The sequence below is a fragment of the Rousettus aegyptiacus genome, unplaced genomic scaffold (assembly GCF_014176215.1).
Source record: "Rousettus aegyptiacus isolate mRouAeg1 unplaced genomic scaffold, mRouAeg1.p scaffold_m13_p_10, whole genome shotgun sequence".
Lineage (NCBI taxonomy): Eukaryota > Metazoa > Chordata > Mammalia > Chiroptera > Pteropodidae > Rousettus > Rousettus aegyptiacus.
Genome location: NW_023416285.1, coordinates 80,079,933 through 80,088,551, shown reverse-complemented (window position 1 = coordinate 80,088,551; position 8,619 = coordinate 80,079,933). Strand labels below are relative to the sequence as shown.

Sequence of the window (8,619 nt, the reverse complement as noted above, 5' to 3'; positions counted from 1 at the left end):
TTTTTGCCAACCCATCCTTGTGTGTGTGTGTGTGTGCGTGTGTGTGTGTGTGTGTGTGTGTGTGTGTGTGTGTGTGTGTTTTCCAAAAACTGAAGAAGAGAATCTGGAACCTATTTTAAAGTTTCGTTAAAACTCATGCTTGCCACAGTCTCATTTCTTTCAGATTTTGTCCATCTTCCATAATAAAATATTATTCCATAATAATCTTCATGGCCAAGTGTATTTCTATTTAGAAGCAGGGGAGCAAAATAGTTGTCTTCTACAATTTTTTTTATTATAATTTTGGCTATCTCTGGTCCTCCCCATCTGTCTTTCTTTTAAAAACATTTTGTCTGTATTCTGTCTGCCCAAGTTTTCATTATTCTAATCTACTCAGACATGAATGACTTAAGCAATGAAAAAAAAATAGTAGCAATAATATGTATTCTTTATTTACATGGCAACCTTCTTTTATAGATTCTAAACTTTAGACTAGGGAGTGAGCCTTCTAAATATTTGTGGGCTGGATCTAGGTTCCTTGGTTGAAGACATTTAATAATGGATGGAAATACTTGGCATAACTCTCAAGGTGATAGTTTTGTAAGGGCCGCTTGCTTGTTATTTCCTTTGGTTACATAATCCTATCTCATTTCTGCCCCTCTCTCACTAGGCTTTCCAGATTTGTGGACTATCGGAAATTAGAAAATTCGGCTTTTGAACTGATCATATTTCTCGAGCACTCGAGAGCACAGTTGGCTTTGAGTTTCTCCACTTTCAACTTTATCACAGAGCAAGTGATACTTTTATTTCAGCAAAGGTTAAGTTAACATACTTTTCATCTGGGGACGTTTGGTGGAAGCCGGGTGAGGAATTCCATGTCACTGCACGTCTTGCTCATGCTTGTGAACCTCAGGGAACACCAGCAATGTCTGGTGACAAACCAGGCCTCCCTCGTCCTGTCTGTGTTACTCATTTCATTTCTTCTTACTCCCTGACAGACTCCAGCCAAGAGAACATCCCTCATTCATCTTACACATTTTCACCCATCTCTGTGCATACACCAGTCAATAAAACCATTTACGAGGCACCTACTGTGTGCAGAGGGAGGACTGTATTTCATTCTCCACCCTGCCAATTCCTTGATTAAAAGACTGGCTCAGAATTTCTCCTTCTAGTAAATGTTCTCTTCTTAACAGCTACTCCCTTCAATATCTCCATAAATGTGTGTCCTCAGGTGAGCACAGCTCCAGCACTGCCTGAGACAGTGTTGCTCTGGGTTTTTGATCATGACCCACAAGAAGGAATAAATTTGATTGACACAGCAACCCTTGTACACACACACACACACACACACACACACACACACAACTCACAAATATAGTTAACCAGAAAAAAATGTTTCATGAAAACTATACCTACTTCTTGCCATGTAGGATGTTCTTGAGTATTTTAAAATCTAATTATATTTCATAAAACAAAAATGCACAGAATTGATTTCATGGCTATCGGTTTGAAATACTCAAAGGAACTCTGGGTAGTTAGGAAGCATAGAAGTTAATTAGAGATTCTAAAGGATGAACCCATAATTTAAACAATAGATAACTTAAGAGTGTTCACAAAGTATGCCAGAAAAGTGAAGATTGCTCCAAGTAAAGTATTTGCAAACAAAGCCTACGTTTGACAAGATCATGTGAATTTCTAAGAATTAATTCATCCCTTAAGGCTAACTTTCTTTTTTTGACTTCAAGTCTAATCTAGGCTTCAGACATATAAACAGGATAAGGTTCTTTTCTGCTAGGAGCTCATGATTTAATGGAGATTGATCAGAAACGAGCCTCTGGAGGGAAACAGAAAAGGAACTTGAATTTTCTCCTAAAACTTAAAGGGAATCCCATTGAGAGTTTAATCAGATTTCTAGTTTCAAAAGATCCCTGAAGATCTTTCAAAAGATCTAAAGGCTGGTGAGTAGACTCATCCAAACAGTTAAAGGGGTGTGATTAGAGCTGGAAAGAGTTAAAATCTAGTAAAGAAATAGTCCTTCCAACTCAGCAGTGTGGAGGATGCTGGCTGAGAAGCCGGTTTGGAGCAACAGGTCTAGTTAGGAGGCTGGTGTTGAAAATCAGAGGAGAATAGTACAAAGGGCCTTGGCCCAGGCAGTGGTGCTAGAAATGGAGAAGGGCAGAGGCCTCTGAGAGACATCAAGGGCACATTAGCAGGTGGATTAAAGCACACCAGGTCTCAGATGACTCCCAGGTTTCCAGCAGGCATGACCAGAGTGGCATTTGTGCCATCTACACAGACAGAAAATACAGGGGGAGGACACAGTCTGGGGAAAGAGCTTACTGATGGACACTGAGTCAGGAGTGCCTATGGGGATGCAATACCAACTTTGATTTGGAACTTGGGGAGAGAGGTCTGGCCTGGTGTTAAATGAAGCCATGAAGCAAAGCTATGAAGTAGGACCAACAGAAGACTGGAAATACAGCCTTGGGAAGGCTCCAAATTCAGGGCAATTGCTGATGTGCTGAATATTAGTTATTTGATAGCTCTAGTTAGTGTGGGGTCAGTACAGACAGTCATGTTCTCACTTCCTTTCTTGCCTCCTCTGAGCTGTAAATGTGACCAGAGCACTCATGGACAAGACTAATGGATTTATTCCACGCAGTCCTTCCTTCAGGAGCCTCTGGAAATGACACAGGTACAAGGTAGAGGGCATAACTCTAACAGAGCCTGGACGAAGTTAAGGGTGACTCTGTACCTAGTCATTAGCCAAAGGGAAAAGGCCATTTCTGAAATGTTTGCCAGGCAAGAGTTCCAAATTCCTGACAGATTCCTAATATTTTCAGATTGGAGTGTTATACTGATGTCTTTCAGAGGATCGTAAACTGACTTGAGAGGGCTGTTTCTTTACTTGATTGTAAGTCCTTCCAGCTCTAATCACAGCGCTTTAACTGTTTGGGTGAGTCTACTGGCCAGCCTTTAGTGGACGGCGTAGGGATGGAGCAGAGACTAGGGAAGGCAGAGGTTCAACTTCTGTTCTAGTGTCTTAGGGACAGTGCAGGTCACTGTTACAGGCTAAGTTGTGTCCCTCCTGGGGGGGGGGGGGTGATCACATACCTCAGAATGTGATTGTATTTAAAAAGATAGGGTTTTCAAAGAGGTAATTCCGTTAAAATGAGGTCATATGGGTGGGTCCTAATCCAGCATGATTGGTGTCTTTATAAAAAGAGGAGATTAAGACACAGATTAAGACAAAAGAAAGACCACGTGAAGACAGGAGAGAAACTGGCCACCTACGAGCCAAGGAGAGAGGCCTCAGAAGAAATAAACCTTGTCTACACTTTGATCTTGGATTTCTAGACTCCAGAATTGTGAGAAAATGAATTTCTGTCGTTTAGGCCACCTAGTCTGTGAAACTTTGTTACTGCGCCTTTCGTTTTTCTGACTGGCGTTTATACACTTGGTATATAAGCCTGGTGGATACAGAAGAGGGAAGACGGGAGCGTCTCACGTTCTGAGGAAAAGAAGGGCTTGGAGGAAAATTAAATGTGAACAGCTATCTACTTAGACAAGTAGCACAAGTGCATTTAACATGTTTAAATTTATCTGCTGTTTTAGCAGATTACCCAGTACTTCACAAGCCTTAACTCATTTAGTCCTCACAACTTTCTCAGCATCACCTGGGAACTTGTTAAAAACGCAAATTCTCAGGCCCTTGAAGACTTTATTAAAGAAGCAGGAAAGGGGTATCTATCGGGTGGGAGGTTGGCAGCAATCCGTGTTTTAACATACCTAGAAGATGCTGATTAGCTAAACTGTGATATGTGAGAACCACTGAGATAGGGTATGGTCCTTGGTCAAGACCGTCAGTTGGGAGGGTGACGTGACTTTTTCACGATAGCGAGTGGCCCCGGAACGATGGTCTCCTTGACAACGGGCCCAGAGTGCCAACGACCCCAAAGTTCGCACACGCTGTTGGGCTCTATCCTTAGGCTGAGTGGAAACGGAGAGCCCGCTCAGGGTCTCTAAGGTAAGCGGCGCCCTCCAGCCTCCGCAGCCGTGAGGACGCAGCGGCTGAAAGCCGGGAGCCCCGGAGCCGAAGCCGCCGGGAGCGTGCGCGCGGGCGCGCGCTGAGGGGTGGGTGGGGCCGGCCCCGCAGGCCTGGCGCGCTGTCCGAGCCACTCAGAGCGCCCGGCGGCCGACACCCGGGGACTACAATTAATACCCGTCGCCGCCCGCCGCCCCAGGACTGGTGCTCCCGCAGTCTGGGGAAGAGGCGCCGGGTCCGCCCGGATCAGTCTTGCAACTTGCTCTGCTCCTGCAGCTGTGGCGCCTGGGGCCAGGCAGACTCTGCCCGGCCCCTCTCCGAGAGACAGCGGGGCCTGTGCGACAGCCGCCGAGGTCCCGCGCGTGTGTGCCCCCGGCCCCTAGCCGCCACTTCTGTCGCCGCGGGGAACCGTGTGCGCGCGGCCGACCCGGCAGGTGGGCGAGAACAGCCTGTGCGGCCCCGGCTCCGCAGCGGCGCGCGGAGTAGGTGAGCGGGTCGCGAAGTTGGGGTGGCAGTGTGGACGCGGTCCATCGCAGGACGCGTAGGTTTTCTTTCCTGCAATCTGGTTCCCTCCAAAGTTTCAGGACCTGAGGGCGGATGGGGTGGGCGGAGGTAGGCTAAACTACTGGTAGTGTATTTACTTAGGCGAAAAAGAGAGTTACTCCTGCAGCCACTTCTCCCAGAGGGGGAGCGACGAGCTGACCCGGCCTCCAGACCTTCCGCTGGACCGGGACCCCATAGCCCCCGGCGCTGCAACTACACCTGGATCTCGCTCCAAGCCTCTTCCTAGTCCTCGGACCTGGCGAGGGGTGTGACAGGTCACTGCCCTCCCCTCCGTGCCTTTAATTTGGGCAGAAGAGGGCTACTAAGATACAAGGCACAAACTACGTTTGCACACAGCACAACTGCTTTTCCAGTGTTTTAAAACAGGACATGTGCACGCGAGCCCTCGCGATTTCCTTGGCACGCTTCCTGGAGGCAGGGCTGGACCTGCCGGCCCGCGAGTAGGGCGACTCGGGGCGCGCGTGGGTGCCCTAGGGCGCAGGGACAAGCCCTGGTTCTCTTCGCCCGGGGTCTGGCCCTCGCCCTGGCCCAGGCCTGGCGGCCAAGGAGGGTCCCAGAGCGGTGGCCCCTGTTTTGCAAAGGGGTGACCCGTTTAGGAGGCTTGGGGCGTCCCTGCGCTAGGCTGGGCTCCATGTTCCCGACCCTTTGCGCCGCTCCTCGCTCTGTCCCCAGGGTGCTCCCTCCTGGTGGCCCGGCAGAGGGCGCCAGCGCGGGATCGCTGCTCCGGCCGGCGGAGGGAGGGGACTTGTGCGAGCCTCCAGGTAAGTAGCAACAGTGAATCACCCAGAGACCGGGACCGATCCTCGCTTTGAGAAAGGAGACGGGGAGTGCCAGTGGCGCTGTTGACAAGTCGGGGCTGGCGAGGCGGTGTCCCCGAGAAGCGGCGATTCTGCCGACACCCCTTCCCCGGAGGTCTGGAGAAAGCTCGGGAAGGTGAGGAACGTCCCTTCGCGCGGTGGTCAAGGGGCAGGGAACGCAGCGTAGGGCTCAGGCCGGCGACACTACGACACTCAGCTGCGCTTTCCTCTCCGGGGCCGGAGGTGGGGTCAGTTTTGACTCTGGCGCTGTGAGGTCCTGCTGGGGGCGGCGGGCAGGGAAGGAGTGGCCGACTCCCGCGACGCGGCGACGGGGTGCTCCCGGCGGCCCGCGGGGTCCCCGAGCGGTAACAAAGGCGCTGCGCGGCCACTGCTCCCACCCACTTCCGTCCCCGGCGCGCCCTGGCGCTCGCCGCCCCGAGGTGCCGGCCGGGTCAGGATTTCCCTCTGCCAAGTTTCGGGAAGTTAGCCCCGCGGCCCGTTACGCGGGGAGGAGGGCAAGAGAAAGGGGCGGCCCGGGGAGGGGCACGCGTGTGCTCAGAACTGCGACACCGCCTGTTTCTTTTCCGGGCGAGTGAAGAGGGCTGCCGTGGCCCCCGCGCCCCTCCTTCGGGTCCCGGGGTCGCGCCTCCCACCCGGCCCGCGCGGCTTGGCTTTGAACTCCGCGCGCCTCGCGCCCAGGCAGCCCGCGGTCCACGCCCCTCCCTGTAGATTCTGGACTCGTGCGGTCTCCCCAGAGGGAGTGGTTTCGTCCCCCGTGACCGCCTGCAGTCCCCGGCACCCTGAGCGGAGCTCCAGAAGGCTGTAATTGCATTACTGTGAGTTGGCGGCAGCGAGGCTCCAGTCCAGGCCGCAATCTGGGTCAGGTGCAGGGTTAAGCGCTTCCGGCGCGGGCATTGCAGCTCTGGTGAGTCTGACAGTTTATTGCCATTGGAAGTTACCCAGAAGAAGAGAGAACAGCGGGAGAAATTAAGAGAGTTCGTTGTTTCCCCCAGATTGGGGTAACTTAACACAAACCCCAGCACATGCACAAATACTGTCGCTGAAACGGCTGGGGCAGCCTCTCCACCAAGCGCCTGAGGTTCCCCTCAGACGTAGGGGAAGGGAAACCCAGGGCCCTCTGCTCCTGTGAAACTTTATCCCTCAGTAATCAAAGGATAGAATTCACTGTGTTATCTTATCTGCCGCCACTCCCTCTTCTGTAGTAGAGAAAGTACAGGAACTGGTTTTTCTGAAGTCTAATGGAGAGAGTCTTCCATGCACACTCTAGAAGGATCTTCACCTTTCATTTGCAAACCTCAAAGCCTCCTCCAAAGTGGTTCTTTCTTTGTGACAAGTGAGGAAACTGAGACTTAAAGGGTTTACAGGACTCAGAGTCTGTCCTGCTCCAGAGTACTGTTTGTTCATCCCAGTTTCTTTCCAAAGGCTGTTGCTGAAGAGTTGTTTATGGCTTGCTAATGGAAGGGTCAGGGTACATACTGTAACCCAGCGGTCCCCAACCTTGTTTGCACCAGGGATTGGTACTCCTATGAGAATCTAAAACCTGATGGTCCGAGGTGGAGCTGAGTCGAGCTGCTGCAAAAACTGATGAAGCTTCCCTCCCTTGCCTGACGCTCACCTGCTGGTGTGCAGCCTGGTTCCTAGCAGGCCACAGACCTGTATCTGTCTGTGGGCTAGGGGTTGGGGACCCCTGTGTAACCCCAGACGCAGTTGGATCATGTTAGGCATTAGGGTAAGACTTACTCTCCACATATTGCTGGCTTTCATTAGGACCAGCTACTGAACTAAACCAATCTTAGTTTAAAACTTAGGGTATATGAAGACAACTAAAACCCTCAGAATGATCTGACAACTCCTGAGAGGGTCAGAAATAGCTGTTCTTTGCTTTTCGTGACGTCTCCTCAGGCAGGTGGGCCCGGAAGCAGGAACTCTACGTGCATGGAGCTCTTTTGCCTTTCCTACTGCAAGGAGCTCTAGTTCCTCCCCTGTTTAAGCTGTGTGACTTCGCCACTTGCTTAATATGTGTTTAAAATTAAGTGAAGTCTGCCTTGGAAATATGGCCAAGTTTAATCAACTGCCCGATGAGTTAAAATTGTAAAATTCTTTTTAGGCATTTGAGAAAAAAAAAAAACATGGTTTTATCCACACACTTTATGAATCATTGAGCTCAAGTTTACAATATGGGATGTTGGTATTGTTCTGCATGCAACTTAAGATGGATTGCCTTAAAGAAAGATGTTGTTTGAAAGTCTGGAATGACAGTGATTCAGAATGTCCTAGTGCAGTGCCAGTTGTGGAGACAGCGAGGCATGATGATTAAGGGCAAGCCTCTGAAGTCAGAATGGCCAGCACCAAATGCTGCCTGCACCATTTATAGCTTTGTCATGCCAGGCAAGTTGCTCAGCCTCTCTGAGCTTCCCTTTCCTCTTCTAAGGCAGGAATAATATAACCTGCTTTGAGGATTAAATTTGATAACCTGTAAAAGGTGCCTTAGAGCACTAGCACAATGTAGCTGCTCAACACATGTTAACTAATAACTGACATTTAAGAACAGAATCTTTTTCTTCCCTTCTCTCAGTCCAAAAGATAAAATGGTCAACAATTGTCTTGAACTCCCTGTTCTTCTTAGTTCTACACTGCAATGTAGAGCAGTCAGTGATTCTTCTTTCTGGTCAGCAAGTGGTGTGTGGGGGTGGTTGGCAGTGATGGAAAACTTTGTCTAGTTGCCCAAGGAATTTACAAGAGGCTCGGGAACTACAGGGCTTTCCTCGGAGTTTCACTGCTATGTCATTTTGCGGCCAGCCCTCCAGTCATTTCTCTTTCCTTTAAATCTGAAGCCAATATTCTAATGGCCAAGATGACAGCACATGGGGCAGGGGGGACTCAAAACCAAATAAACTGGAGAAAAGGAAGCAAGTATTCTCTTTGCTCATTCACTAGCCATTTATAACATTAACGAAAAGTATCTGCTTCTGTGTGAATTGTGTTGGACCATTCTTGGCAAACGGGACTATTTCTTTGGAAAATAGCATCTCTTTTGGAGTCTTTTTAAAGGTAAGCTACAAAACTGATACAGGAGGAACGAGAGTTTGTGATAACATTTCAAAAACATTTGCTCAAATATGGTAAACTATGTATGACCTGAAATTTGTTAAACTAACTTTTGGAAAGTGACACAAAGACACATGGTTATGTCCAGTTAAGCTGAACAAC

General features: G+C 49.6%; 1 protein-coding gene across 6 annotated transcripts in view; it reads left to right on the top strand.

Moving 5' to 3' along the window:
- The first annotated feature begins 4,153 nt into the window (after positions 1–4,153).
- SVIL (supervillin) overlaps positions 4,154–8,619 on the top strand; it is a 205,317-nt gene continuing 200,851 nt past the window's right edge. The window contains exon 1 of one of the 6 annotated variants that reach the window (XM_036228073.1): positions 4,154–4,513. The gene's annotated coding sequence lies outside the window, so the exon portion shown is untranslated. Of the gene's footprint in view, positions 4,514–5,358; positions 5,525–5,770; positions 6,314–8,619 lie in introns of those variants that run through there. The other 5 variants (XM_036228078.1, XM_036228079.1, XM_036228076.1 and 2 more) reach the window with 5 other exon arrangements.